Source organism: Dendrobates tinctorius, unplaced genomic scaffold (assembly GCF_039654945.1).
Source record: "Dendrobates tinctorius isolate UK_male_01 unplaced genomic scaffold, ASM3965494v1 ptg000083l, whole genome shotgun sequence".
Taxonomy (NCBI): domain Eukaryota; kingdom Metazoa; phylum Chordata; class Amphibia; order Anura; family Dendrobatidae; genus Dendrobates; species Dendrobates tinctorius.
Window position 1 is genome coordinate 30213025 of NW_027361751.1, and position 14727 is coordinate 30227751.

The 14727-nt window shown below is 47.0% G+C and overlaps 1 long non-coding RNA gene across 1 annotated transcript in view; it reads right to left on the reverse strand.

Annotated features, from left to right (window-relative positions):
- Nucleotides 1-14371, reverse strand: part of LOC141097238 (uncharacterized) — a 54008-nt gene extending 39637 nt beyond the window's left edge. Inside the window, exon 1 of the long non-coding RNA XR_012233896.1 lies at nucleotides 14048-14371. This is a non-coding gene — a long non-coding RNA (uncharacterized lncRNA). The remainder of the gene's footprint in view (nucleotides 1-14047) is intronic.
- Nucleotides 14372-14727: the final 356 nt, after the last annotated feature.

Below are 14727 nucleotides of genomic sequence, written 5' to 3' on the forward strand. Positions count from 1 at the left end.
CTATAAAAAGGTGTGCACACCGAACGCCATCTTACTTTTGCCGATCTTAGCATTAGGGTGAGGTTGCTGCTGCTAATTCAGAATAAGGGAGAGCGTTAGGCAGGGAAGAAGAACCAAAAAACTGCTTCTGCTGGTAGCGATTTCCACTGTACAACACAACAGTTTGTGTGCAGTGACAGGGGAGGATATATTTTGGTGCATCAGCTCTGTTGGTTATTAGGCTGCCTTATAAGGCTCCCTGATAGCTGCATTGCTGTTTGCACACTGCTGTGCAAACTGCTTTTTTAAAAGCAAAAATACTTTTCTTCCTCTTTTCTGCACAGTTACCAAGTGTTCATTTTTCCACCCTTTTGTGTGCAGCAGTCCTGCTTATTAGGCTGCCTGCTGCCATACTTGGACTGAGAGCATCATTGTCAGCCTCCTAAAATCTCTAGTGAGATCCAAATTCTCACAAATACTATATACATCCTCCACCTTGTCATACACCATCCAATTTCAGCCTGTTACATTGAGGTGTAATCTATAGTGGGCCTGAGATAATAGTTCAGCCTCCTAAAATCTCTAGTGAGATTCAAATTCTCACCAAAACTATATACACCTTCCACCATGTCATACACCAACCAATTTCAGCCTGTTACATTGAGGTGTAATCTCTACTGGCCCTGAGATACTAGTTCAGCGTCCTCAAATCTCTAGTGAGATTCAAATTCTCACCAATCATAGAATCATAGAATGGCAGAGTTGGAAGGGACCTCCTGGGCCATCTGGTCCAACCCCCTGCTCAAAGCAGGATTCGCTAAATCATCCCAGTCAGATGTCTGTCCAGCCTCTGTTTGAAGACTTCAATTGAAGAAGAACTCACCACTTCTCGTGGCAGCTTGTTCCACTCACTGATCACTCTAACTGTCAAAAAGTTTTTTCTAATATCTAAGGCTGGTTTCACACTTGCGTTTTTTTTCGCGGGATTTTAGCGCTAAAAAACGCATGCGTTTTTTTTCCTATACTTTGCATGGGATGCGCTTATGTGCGCATACACATGCGTTTGTATGCGTTTTTCCGCGCATGCGTTTTTTTGCGGTATGCGCTCGGGCGCACAAAATGCATCCTGTTGCATTTTTTGGGCGTCCGACTTGCCTCAAAAAAACGCATGCGCGCGCAATGCATTTTTTTACAGCAAGACACCCATTATAAGTCTATGGGTGCGCATATGTGCGCATTGGCATGCTTATGTATGCGTTTTTTTGCACATGCGTTTTTTTTTTTTAACATTAGTTGGACAATGGAATTTAGGGGTTTGGGTTAGAGTTAGGGTTAGTTAAGGGGGTTTAGGGCTAGGAATCATAGAATCATAGATTCTATGGGTTAGGGTTAGCTAGGGTTTAGGGTTAGGGTTAGTATGGTTTGGTTAAGGGTTAGGGTTAGTATGGTTTGGTTAAGGGTTAGGGTTAGGCTTAGGGTTAGGGTCAGGGTTAGGGTCAGGGTTAGGGTTAGGGATAGTAAAGTAATGGTTTGGGTTAGTGTGAGGGGCCACCTAATGTTGGAAAAAAACGCAAACGCGGTAAAAACGCACTAAAAACGCATACAAACGCATAAAAACGCTGCGTTTTTTTCATGCATGCTCATAAAAATGCTTGAAAAAAACGCAGCATTTGTATGCGTTTGTATGCGTTTTTTCAATGCGTTTTTTTGCGGGAAAAACGCGCTGCAAAAAAAAGCAAGTGTGAAATTAGCCTAATCTGTGTCTCCTCCCATTCAGTTTCATCCCATTGCTTCTAGTCTTTCCTTGTGCAAATGAGAATAAAGTTGATCCTTCTACAATGTGACAGCCCTTTAGATATTTGTAGACAACTATTAAGTCTCCTCTCAGTCTTCTCTTTTGCAAACTAAACATTCCCAAATCCTGCAGCCTTTCCTCATAAGACAGGGTTTGCAGACCGGTCACCATTCTGGTCGCTCTTTTCTGAAATTGCTCCAGTTTGTTGATGTTTTTTTTTAAAATGTGGTGCCCAAAACTGGACCCAATATTCCAGATGAGGTCTGACCAAAGAGGAGTAGAGGGAAATAATGACTTCACGTGATCTAGACTGTATGCTTCTGTTAATACATCCTAGAATTGCATTTGCCTTTTTTGCTGCTGCATCACACTGTTGACTCATATTCAGTCTGTGATCTATTAGTATACCCAAGTCTTTTTCACATGTGCTGTTGCTTAGCCCTATTCCTCCCATTCTGTATATGCTTTTTTCATTTTTATTGCCCAGATGTACTACTTTGCATTTTTCCCTGTTAAAAAACATTCTGTTAGTTGCTGCCCACTTCTCCAGTTTATTTATATCTTTTTGAATCCTCTCTCTCTTCTCTAGTATTAGCTATCCCTCCTAGTTTTGTGTCATCAGCAAATTTAATCAGTTTACCCTCAATTCCTTCATCTAAATCATTGATAAAGATGTTGAACAATACAGGGCCCAGGACAGAGCCCTGTGGTACCCCACTTGAGACATTCTTCCAACTGGATGTGCAGCCATTTACGACCACTCTTTGGGTCCGATCACTAAGCCAGTTATGAATCCACCTAACAGTTGCCTTGTCCATTGCATACTTAGTCATTTTTTCAATAAGGATTGTATGAGATACTTTGTCAAATGCTTTGCTGAAGTCAAGATATACTATATCTACAGCATTTCCTTGATACACCCAATCAGTGATTTCATCATAGAAGGAAATTAAGTTAGTCTGACATGACTTATTAGTTACAAACCCATGCTGACTCTGTTTAATCACTTCATTCTTATCCAGGTATTGACATACATGTTGTTTAATAATTTGTTCAAAGATCAATACTATATACACCCTCCACCTTGTCATACACCATCCAATTTAAGCCTGTTACATTGAGGTGTAATCTCTACTGGGCCTGAGACAATAGTTCAGCATCCTCAAATCTCTAGTGAGATTCAAATTCTCACCAATACTACATACACCCTACACCTTGTCATACACCATCCAATTTCAGCCTGTTAAATTGAGGTGTCATCTATAGTGGGCCTGAGATAATAGTTCAGCCTCCTAAAATCTCTAGGGAGATTCAAATTCTCCCCAATACTGTATACACCTTGTACCTTGTTTTACAGTACCATATAGCTAGTGGTATTTTGGGTACATTTTTCCAAAAATGAGGAAGTATGGTGGAAGAGGCCGTGGAAGTGGGCGGGGGTTGCCAGCTGGTACTGATGGTGGTGGGGGTGGTGGTGCATCTGCTGGTAGTGGCAAAAGCACAATAGCACCTAAGGCAAGAGGTGTTGAGCCTGCATCATTGTCTGGCTCCACAAGGCCTCGAAGGCTCCCTTTTCTGGGAGTAGGTAAACCACTTTTAAAGCCGCAGCTTCAGGAACAAGTTTTGGCTTACATTGCTGACACAGCCCCCAGCTCTCTTGCCTCCTCTTCTGAAGTTTCAAAAAATAAAAGCACTGAGTCGTCAGTGGAGGCTCCTGGTCAGGAACAACACATTTCCTTGTGTCCTTCACCACTAATAAAAGTGAAGGATGCGGCAGGCCACACTACCGATTACTCCATGGAGCTCTTTTCACATACCATGCCTGAGTTATCAAGTCAAATTGTGAATTCCCCAGTCCAAGATGAATCGGACATGGAGTACACTGATGCACAGCCACTGCTAGATTTTTCTGCTGGTACATTCACTCAGAGCACTACATTGTCCTCGCAGTGTACTGAGCCAGAATCTGACCCTGATGAAACTCAGGTGCCCCTTCCCACATACTATACCACCTTACACAGTGACACAGAGGAAGGTGCACATGAAATTGAAGAGGAGGTGATGGATGACCCAGTTGTTGACCCAGATTGGCATCCATTGGGGGAAGAGGGTGCCGCTGCCAATAGCTCAGAAGAGGAGGAGGAGGATCCGCAGCAGGCATCGACATCGCAACAGCTGTTACCTGGCATGACCGTAGCAGTCCAAAAACGGTTTACAAAAACCAAAAGAGTTGCAGGACAGCTTGGCCAGACGGTCAAATTAGCACAGCGTGCAAGGCCTCAAAATGTCTTCCATAGTAGGAAGAGTGCAGTGTGGCACTTATTTGAACAAAATCCTAATGATCAGGCAAAGGTTATCTGTAAGAAGTGCGCAAAGACCTTTAGCCGAGGGAAAAATCTGAGAAATTTGAATACCAGTTGCATGCTTAGACATTTAACCACCATGCACTTGCAAGCATGGACGGACTACCAAACCTCACGTACCACATGTGCACCTGCTCCGAATGAAGGTAGTCAGCAATGCTACATCACTTCCCCCACTGTAAGCCCACTGGTTAGCACACCACCAGCAGCAAATGTTGAGGTGTTGTCGCAAGGCCAAAGCAGTCAGGGAATCACAATGTTATTGCTACGAAAGACTGAATCTAGGCCATCAGCAAGACCACCAACACCATCACCATCACCAATCCTCTCTCAGTCCACCATGTCCACTGCTAGTTCCACCATATGCAGCTCGCAAGTCCAGCTCACCCTACCAGAGACTCTCAGTAGGACAAGAAAGTACTCATCCTCTCATCCGCGTACACAATGTTTGAACGCCCACATTGCCAAACTAATCTCGTTAGAGATGAAGCCCTACCGGTTGGTTGAAAGTGAAGCTTTCCGCGAGTCCATGGCCTACGCAGTACCACGCTATGACCTACCCAGTCGGCACTCCTTTTCTCGAAAAGCCATCCCAACCCTCCACCTGCATGTGAAAGACCGCATTGTCCATGCACTCAAGCAATCAGTGAGTGGAAAGGTGCACCTCACAACAGATGCATGGTCCAGTAGGCATGGCCAGGGCCGTTACGTGTCCATCTCTGCGCACTGGGTTAATGTGGTGGATGCAGGGTCCACAGGGGACAGCGGCGGTGGGACAGTGCTGCCAAGCCCACCATATAGGAAACAGTTGGCTGTAGGCGTTCGACCCTCCTCCTCCTCCTCCAGAAGCAAAAGCTTGCCCACAAAGCGCAGTCGCACGAGCACTCTATCCGCAGCTGCCAGTGTTGCACACGAGGTGTCCCACTATCGAACAGCTAGTGGTAAGCGTCAGCAGGCTGTGTTGAAGATGATGTGTTTGGGCGACAACAGACACACCGCGGAGGTACTGACCGACTACTTGCAGCGACAAACTGACTCATGGCTGGGCAGTCTACATCTTGAGGCAGGCAAGGTAGTTAGTGATAACGGCCGGAATTTTGTGGCAGCCATATTGTCATGATCCAGGTTGGATCTGACAGAGTAAATGCACAAAGTAACCTTTTTTTTTCCCTTGGCTGTGTGCCAAAGGTGGTTTTGCCCCCGATAGCCATTAGGGTCATTGCACTGTGGTGATTTCAGTTGTAGTTTTCCCCCCGGTGGCCACTAAGGTTATTGCACTCTGGTTACCTTAGTTTGTGCACGTTATTATGTAACAGGTGTGATAGCTCTATAAGAGAGCATCAGGTGTGTTAATCACTGTTGGTGATAAAGTATTCATTTGCAAGCAAGCCTGGGTGAAGGATGGAGCTAAAGGAGAGTCATGGGCAGCTCAGTGAGATTCCTGGAGTGTCAGCTATGGTGTCGGCAAGTTCTTGCATGGATTCGTGGAGTGGCAGCTATGGTGTAGAGCTGCACTCAAAATGCTGGATGTTGTTGCTGAGAGCTGGACTCAAGCATGCTGGACTTTTTGACAGAAAAGCTGGACTCATTTGCGGGACTCTGTTTCTGGACATCTGCAGGCAGGTGTGGACTCTGTTTGCTCCAAGGCTGCACTATGATGCTGAGAAGGTCCGTTTCTGGACAGCACACCCAGGTGTCGGACACGGTGGAGGAAAAGATGCACGCAGGTGGTGGGCTCTGTTGCTGGGAGCGTAAGCAACAGAGCAAAGCTAAGTGGTGTTCCCCTGTTTTGTCATTTTTCCTTATGTGTGTTTAGTGCAGTGGTGGGATTAGTTTCCGCACCGACCAATTCCCTAGTGAGGGTTTAGGTGCAGGGCGAGTCAGGGTTTTGAGGTTCCTGATCTGCGCCCGGTGCGGAACCGGCCTAGGGAACATTAGGAGTGTAGAGACACTGACTCAGGGGAGTGCAGCAGGTCACTTCCCCGTTTCCCTATCGCAGGGTCACCAGTGTTATTGTTACCCAGGTTTTCCCTATTCCCTTTGTCTTATTGTGTTAGTTACCGGCCTGCTGGCCGTGTCACTCAGGATGGGGCACGTGACATTTAGCCCTTTCAAAACTCAGACACATACCTTGCCTGGCTCACACCTTGAACCTGGTGGTGCAGTGCTTCCTCAATAATTATCAGGAGTTAACAGCCCTGCTCCATAAGGTGCGAAGACTGTGCTTGCACATCCGCCGTTTGCCCGTACACTCCAGTCGTATGCAGAAGCTGCAGCGATTGCTCTACCTTCCCAAGCACCGCCTAATTATCGACGTTGCAACAAGGTGGAACTCCACCCTGCACATAGTTCAGAGGCTGTGCGAACAGCGGCAGGCTGTAATGCATTTGTGGCGCCCCTGAGGCTCAGTCGCCACAGAGGTACTGCACCTTCTCCTAAGGTGTAGTGCCCCACCACCTAGGTAAGTTGGGAGCTCCTTTCCTCGCTCCAACACCTGCATCCTAAACACAGGATAGTTCAGCACTGACCACACTGCGGCTTCATGCTTAGAGGGTAGCCGAGCACCTTTCGTGGTTCCTTGCTTCGTAACACGAGATGTGCTGGGAGGTGGGTGGAGTTTATATAAAAGAGTGGGAAAGTTTAGAATTGGAGGTCAGATCAGTCTGGAGGGTGAGTCTGACAGAGGGTCAGAGAGGAAGGAAGCCACTCGGAAGGAGTGGGGATCCCTGGAAGAAGGGATGGAGGAAGGAGTGCTGCAGCTGCCTCAGTGACCTGAGCCAGCTGGCACGGGAAAGGAACAGAAGGAGAAAGACGTAGAACTGCAACCTAAGCTTCCATAAGCGAGAGAAGGAACAGCATGGAACGAAGGAGTAGGAGAACAGAGAGGAGTTGTGGGTTGGAAGAGGAACCCTGCCTATAGATTCTCAGCGCAAGGCTGGGGCCCGGTCCCTGAGGTTGTATGGACACTTATGGTTCTGCAGCAGACACTGGTGGAGTAGTTGGCTGTAAATGCACTACTCCCATCCAAGACTTGGGGCACAACAGCAACTGAATAGAGAGCCAGGACTCCGGAGAAGGGAGTCCCCAAGAGAGGCTACAGCTGTCTGTCATACAAGTAGAGTTGTTAGGAACATCTGACAGGAGGAACTTCAGAGTAACACGGTACTGGAGCTCTTCACACTACAAGGCGCAATAGAGGAGTCGTTCAGGAGAGGTACATGTTGGCGGGGTGTTGGAGAGGAGAATCCTGACTTGCCCGGGAGGTTGATTGAGTCTCTACCCCGGAGGACACGGCACAAAGGCAGGCACCAGTGTGTACCATGAACTGTGAGTAAAGCTTTGGAACTGCAAACCCTGGTGTCTTCCATTCATTTGTGCGCCAACACCGTCAGCACTGCTACATTTGAGTACCAACATTCCTCACACCGCCTGCGCCTATACACTGCCCTGGGGTTACAGCTTCACCTGTGGGGAGCTACACTATCTAAGCTGCAACACACCATCAGCCCCAGAGGATCTGCACGCAGCGTTGGCTAAATATCTTGCTTGCCAAACACCACAGGTGGCGTCACGAACTATCACATAAACTGTATCTCAAACCACCATTGATTTGGGCACCCAGGGCCACGGACCGGGTCACAGCTGCCGTGACACATCCCACTGACACCGGCCCAGTACCGAGTACCCCACAGCCCTTGGACGGGGCGACCCACATTAGTGGGAGGATACATGGGCAGGCAGTTTGAAGGCAGACATGGAGTTGTCTGGTGTGCAGTGGTCGAAGCAGAAAGACCTCTGTAAAGTCCTTCAGTGTTTTGAGGAATGCACACGGCTGGTAAGGGCAGACGACGCCATCATAAGCATGAGCATCCCACTTATGCGTCTGCTCATGCAAACTTTGATGCACATTAAGGAGCAGGCGCCTGCAGCCAAGGAGGAAGAGGAGGAGGAAAGCCTTGATGACAGTCAGCCATTGTCTGCTCAGGGAACTCTCCTGCACGAGATGGAGGAAGAAGAGGAGGTGGAGGAGGATGATGGGGATGATTATTTAGGGCAGGAGGATGCTTCTCAGCGGGCAAGAGAAAATGTTGGCGTGGCAAGGTCAGGTACAGGGTTTGTGCGTGACTGGAGGGATGTTGATTTGCCAGAATGTCCTACTCCACCCAGCACTCGCAGTGCAGCATTGACACGTGGAACATTGGCCCACATGTGTGAATATGCCTTGCAGATCCTAAAAAGGGACCCCCGCATTGCCAAAATGATGAACGATGATGACTACTGGTTGGCCAGCATCCTGGATCCATGCTATAAAGGCAAATTCCAAAACATCATGCCACAGGAGAACCTAGAGCTAATATTGGCTAACAAACAAGCAACTCTGGTAAACCGTTTGTTTGAGGCATTCCCAGCACACAGTGGCGGTGATGGTTCTCCCACGAGCCGTAGGGGGCAACATGGAAGAGGTGTTCATGGTGCACACAGCCGAAGTGGCGTTGGACACAGGGGTTTCATGACCATGTTGTGGACTGATTTTTCAAGTACCGCTCACACGAATGGTAATACTGCATCGATTGAAAGTGACAGGAGACAGCAGTTGTCAACTATGGTTACAAAGTACTTCTCCTCCTATATCGATGTTCTCACAGGTCATTCCCCTTTGACTATTGGGCCTGTAAACTGGACACCTGGCCTGAATTGGCACAATATGCCTTAGAGGAGCTCGCTTGCCCTGCTGCTAGTGTGCTATCTGAACGAGTCTTCAGTGCTGCTGGATCAATCCTGACAGAAAAAAGGACCCGTCTGTCGACCCAAAATGTTGATGATCTAACCTTCATTAAAATGAACCATGCATGGGTTTCAAAGGATTTTGTCCCACCTTCCCCTGCTGACGCGTAGGTTGCCCGAAAAATGGATCGCTTTTGTCCTCCTCTTCCTCGGACTTTTCCAATTCCTCCATTGTCAGCTGCTGAATGTCCAACATCAACATATGCCATTTTTTCAACCTGCCTAACTGGGCAGGGGTCACCACCTGACGCACCCACCCGTGCGAGTGCCGTTGCCCTGGACAGGTGGGTGTGCCCACTCTTGGGTGACGGCACTGGCACAGGATCCCTCATAGTACAATCAAGTGTCTCTGATGGTGGGGGTGCACACCCGCCGTCTGACACACCGCCGTACTATGAGGGGCCCTGTGCCAGTGCCGTCGCCAACGAGTGGGCCCCCCCTGCTTGCTCAGGATCACAGCACTTGCAAAGTTGAAATACTTACCTCTCCCTGCTCCACCGCCGTGATGTCTTCCGCGTTTCCTGACAGTGACATACTGATCAGAGAGCGCGATGACATCACGTGTGTATGCCCTCTGCCTAAACAGTCCAAGTGCAGAGAAATGGAAGATGGGGACGACAAGGAGTCCAAACTAGTACAGGGATTCCCTAGCGAGGAGACTTATTTAATTGTTTGAAAGGTTGGGAGCAATTTTTGGGGAGCACTATACTCTGGAGAATGATATACGGGGCCCACCATACACTGGAGCATTCCAAAGGTGGACATCACACACTGGAGCAGCATTTACAGGGCCCATTATACACTGGAGCATTAGAAATGGGGCCCATTATATATGGAGCATTATTTGGGCCCATAAGACAGTGGAGCTTCATCCATGGAGACCAACATATACTGTAGCATTATGTGGAGCTCATCATATAATGTATGGAACATTATATGGGACCAAAGATTCTGTATGGAGTAATATACTGTCCGTTTTTGGAGCTATTGGAGAATTTAAAATGGATATCAGTCATGTGATGTAAGAAGTGAAGTACTTTTCATTGTACTATACCGCTATTTCTCTGCCGTATCAGAGGATCATGAATTGTGGCATGTGTTAAAGGAGCCCATTGCCACTCTTTGGCCCTGGGCCCACGAAAATCTGGAGCCAGCCCTACCCCCCCACAACTTTAGCCAAATAACCCCCAGTTTTCAATGTCTAACTATTATTATAAAGTAAATTAAGGTTGACAAGCTTAAGTAATAAGAATTGATGTTTTTGGCATTAAAATGGGCACTGTAGGTGTGTTTCCTGTCCTCCACTCACTGCCGACTTTTCTTCCCCATTGACTTGCATTGGGTTTCGTGTTTCAGTCGGCCTTCGACTTTTCACGCTAATCGGCCGATTTTGTTCGACTCGACTTTTGCGAAAGTTGGGTTTCATGTAACCCGACTCGACCCGATAAAAGGCAAAGTCGCTCATCTCTATTTATGATTATGCTAGCTTTTATCTTAAAAGTATTGTCTGAATTAATCTTCACATTCAAGAGACAATGGGACTGATTCAGTAAGACAGGCATTGTGCATGCCAGTCCTATTGAAACGGTAGGGTGGTGTAAGTTACGCCAAAATTATTAAGAGGTGCACACCACTTAATTCATTTGGCACATCATATTAATAGCATCTTCTGGAGTAACATTTCTGGAGTATTTTTTTCCACCAAAGTAGTGTAACTGTTGATGAACTCAGTGGGAAGGAGCGCTGTGCCTCGTCCCATCCAAGCCCTGCCAACTTTGTTGAAGTTCGTGTGAAAACAACAAAAGGTGCAAGATGTTTGTGCACCTTCACGTTGCAAAACAATTTTGTGACTTTTCAGAGTGTTTTATTCTACAAAACTGGAAAACTGGAGTCTTTACTTTGCTGAATCAAACCCCATATGTGTTCTGTATGTTGAAGATTTTAGCTTTCAGCAGAATTATCAGCATTAAGTCATTGTGGGAGAATGGACTGTTATCCTTGGGGGGGGGCATTATCTTCATCATGACAAAATGGAGGATTACAGGGAAAAACAGATACAAATAAACCAAGAGAGGTCATATAGTAAAATATTATCCAACTCTAACAAAGCACATCCACCTTCTTTATGATCAGCATCCCCTCCTCTAAAACATGCATAAGCCTGCAGCTGTTGTATACTCCAATACTTTGCATCAGAAAATGCAAGACCTCTTCTTCCAAGGATAATATAAAACACGGTGTAGATCGCGCGTCATATTGGGAGCTCTAGACATTGATCACTCCCTACAATAGTAGAAGGGAGAATGACTTTACTGCACAGCTCTTGCACGGTTACAGATAAAACAGCAGCTCCAAGCTTCCTCAGAGATGCTCCCAAAAGCTGTGAACAGACAGTGCTGACATATATCAAGTAGTAGCCAGCAGAATTGTGACATTAAGAAGACAAAAACACTCCTGTAAATGCTTAATTAATAATAGCTGCCTCACAAATAAGAAGTTCAGACAAAGGAAAATGTAAAATACCATCCTGCAAAGCAGCATGAAAGAGAGCAGAACATTCATGCAGGACAATGCGCCTTTCATGTATTATGCTGTTTAGCTGGACAGAAAAGGATCTGACCCTTCCATACTAATGTTGCCGTTAGCAGTCATTCTTTATATGACTGAATGTGAACAGCTGATCCTTGGACATTGCGTTTTACCTGTAAGGCTGAGTTCACACGTGGCGTTTTTTTCGCGTTTCCGCGGCGGTTTTAACTGCGCGATTTTGCCGCGAAAACGCGAAAAATAAGCATCCCATGCATTCCTATGGGATTCCGCAATGCTGTGCTAATGCTGCGGTTTTTACCGCGGCGGAATCGCTTCGCGGTAAAAACCGCAGCATGCTCATTAATTTGCGGAATCGTGGCGATCCCGCACCCATAGGAATGCATTGTTCCGCTTACTTCCCGCATGTGGCTGTGCACAACATGCGGAAAGTAAGCAGAACAATTGCGGATGGTACCCACGGTCTGGAGGAGAGGAGATTGTCCTCCGGGCTTTGGGTACCATATCCCTGTAAAAAATAGAATTTAAAATAAAAAATATTGTTATTCTCACCTTCCGACGTCCCACGCAGCCTTCCCGCCTCTCTCCACGCTCCCGGTCCCAGTAAGCCTTTGCGAAAATGCCCGCGATGGCGTCCGTTCTCGCGGGATCGCGAAGTCTCGCGGTCATTCGCGCGACGTCATCGCGAATTACCACGAGACATCGCGATCCCGCGAGAACGGACGTCATCGCGGGCATTTTCGCAAAGGATTACTGGGAACGGATGCGCGGGACGTCGGAGGGTAAGAATAACACCATTTTTTATTTTTTTTTACATTTTATCTTTTACTACTGATGCTGCATAGGCGGCCTCAGTAGTAAAAAGTTGGTCACACTCGTCAAACACTATGTTTGACGAGTGTGACCAACCTGTCAATCAGTTCTCCAAGCGATGCTACAGATCGCTTGGAAAACGCTAGCATTTTGCAAGCTAATTACGCTTGCAAAATGCTAGTTTTTCCGCGGGAAAATCGCGGGAATTTAAAATGCGATTTTCCCGCGGAATGGAATTACGGAATTCTCGCGGTAATTTCCGTGAGAGTTCCGGTACGTGTGCACTTAGCCTAAGGGTATGTGCACACTTTGCGGTTTCTGCTGCGTTTCCGCAGCGTTTTTGGCTCTGCAGAAACGCAGCAGATTCTGCTGCGTTGTACAGTACCTTTATTTCCTATGGAAATAAAGAAAAGCTGTGCACATGCTGCGTTTTTTTCCACGCGGTTTTGCTGCGATTTTCAAAACGCAGCATGTCAATTGTTTGGTGCAGAAACGCTGCAGTTTTACACCTCATCCATTATGAGGTGTAAAACCGCAGGGCAAAACCGCAGATAAACCGCAGATAAACCGCAGAAAAACCGCAGCACTTTGTCCTGCGGATTTTCTGCAGTTTTCTCTACAAAATCCGCAGAGACAAAAAACTATGTGTGCACATACCCTAAGGGCTCATGCACATGACCATACTATCGGTCCTAGTGCAATCAGACAAAAGATAAGATTGCACCCAGACCAATGTTATGCTATCGGAGCCATGCAGATGTCCAATTTTTCCTTGAACAGAGCTGGTTTTCGGAAAAAAAAATTGCAGCATGCCTGAGTTTGATCCAATATCGGATCACCCTCAGATATACAAGTCAATGAATCCACAGAAAACATCTGACTACATTCGGATGACATCTGAAATCAGATTACGCTATAATCACACTCTGATCAGAGTGTGATTTGCATAATCGACTGGTTCGCCCAGATAAGAGAATACACGGTTGTCTGCACCTATCCCTGTATGTAAAAATCTTTCTTGTCACCTCTAGTTTGCATAAAAGTTGATTCTATTTGTGTGGTAGAAGGTGAGGAGAACCTTTTATAGACGATGATGCCCCTTCCAAAGTACAGGATACAATGGTCAATGGAGGTAGGTGGGGATCCCCACGTAGCAACAGGTCAACAATTTTACATCTTGGGAAGCAACTTGGTTGATGGTAGCAGACTGTTTGTTGAGACAATGTGAGTGATTGGTTGCAGAATTTCCGAAGAGACATTAGGCTTTAACAGAGGTAGACAGTTGGTATTATAACAATGGTGACACTTTATTGTCCCAGTGACAGTACGAGATGGCTGGTATCAATGTCTTTTTCCAGCAATGTTCTGTAGTAGTTTTTGTTTAGCTATTGGTCCTCTCCTGCAGCTCGCTGATTCAGTTACCACCTCAGTTTTCCGGACACACGAGCACCAGCATCCAGCAATTTGTAGTGTGCCGATCCTCTTTCCACTAAAGCACTAATACTGAGACGCTTCTGGAAAGTCAATCCTCAGATTTGGGATTCAGCCTATATGATCCCTTCGCTGTGGTAATCCTTGCCCTCCCTCAGTAATGGCGATACTCTCATGCAGGTGGGCCGATTTTCTCCCAGACAAACTACTTGTCATGCTCGCCATGTCTGTCATGTCCGCCATGTCTGTTTTGCCTCTTGACCCCTGGAGCGGTGTGCACGCGCATCTCATGTCTGCTATCCTGCATATTCCCTAGAGCAGTGTGCACACTCACCTCATGACTGTTGAGCTGCGGGAAGCCTGCATTTCTGCTCTGCCTTCTGTGATCGTCTCGTCATGTTTAGAGCCCCTGATCATGTGTCCTTCCTATGTTCTAGCAGAGGCTGGTTCTGCATTCATCTCTGCATGTCTGGAACTCTGATCATGTGACCTGCCTAGGTTTCAGCACTGGTTCTGCTATCATCTCTGCATGTCTGGAATTCTGATCATGTGACCTGCCTAGGTTTCAGCACTGGTTCTGCAATCATCCCTGCATGTCTGGAATCCTGATCATGTGACTGCTCCCTGTGATCCTGGAGGATCTGAACTGGAAGTTCTTCCCTGGTCCTGACTCGGAAGTGGAGGTGCTATGCCCTATATCAGGCCGCCCCTTCCTATGCTCAGGGCTTGAGTATTGTGTTGCTTCCTTGCATGGCTGCTTGGTCTGCTGGGTTGCTCCCTCTATTCTGTGCCCTTGCACTTTGCTCTGTCGTGCGTCTCTGCAAACGATCCGTGCTCGTATTCCATCTCTTGTCTCGTGCTTTGTCTCGTGTTGTCCGTCGTGCTTTGTTTGTCCTCGCTATGCTTCCTTGTTATGCTATGTTCTGTACCCTGTCCCTGATGTGTCTTTCTACACATGCAGGCCACCACTCTGTACCCTGTCCCTGACGTGTCTCTCTACACGTGCAGGCCTCT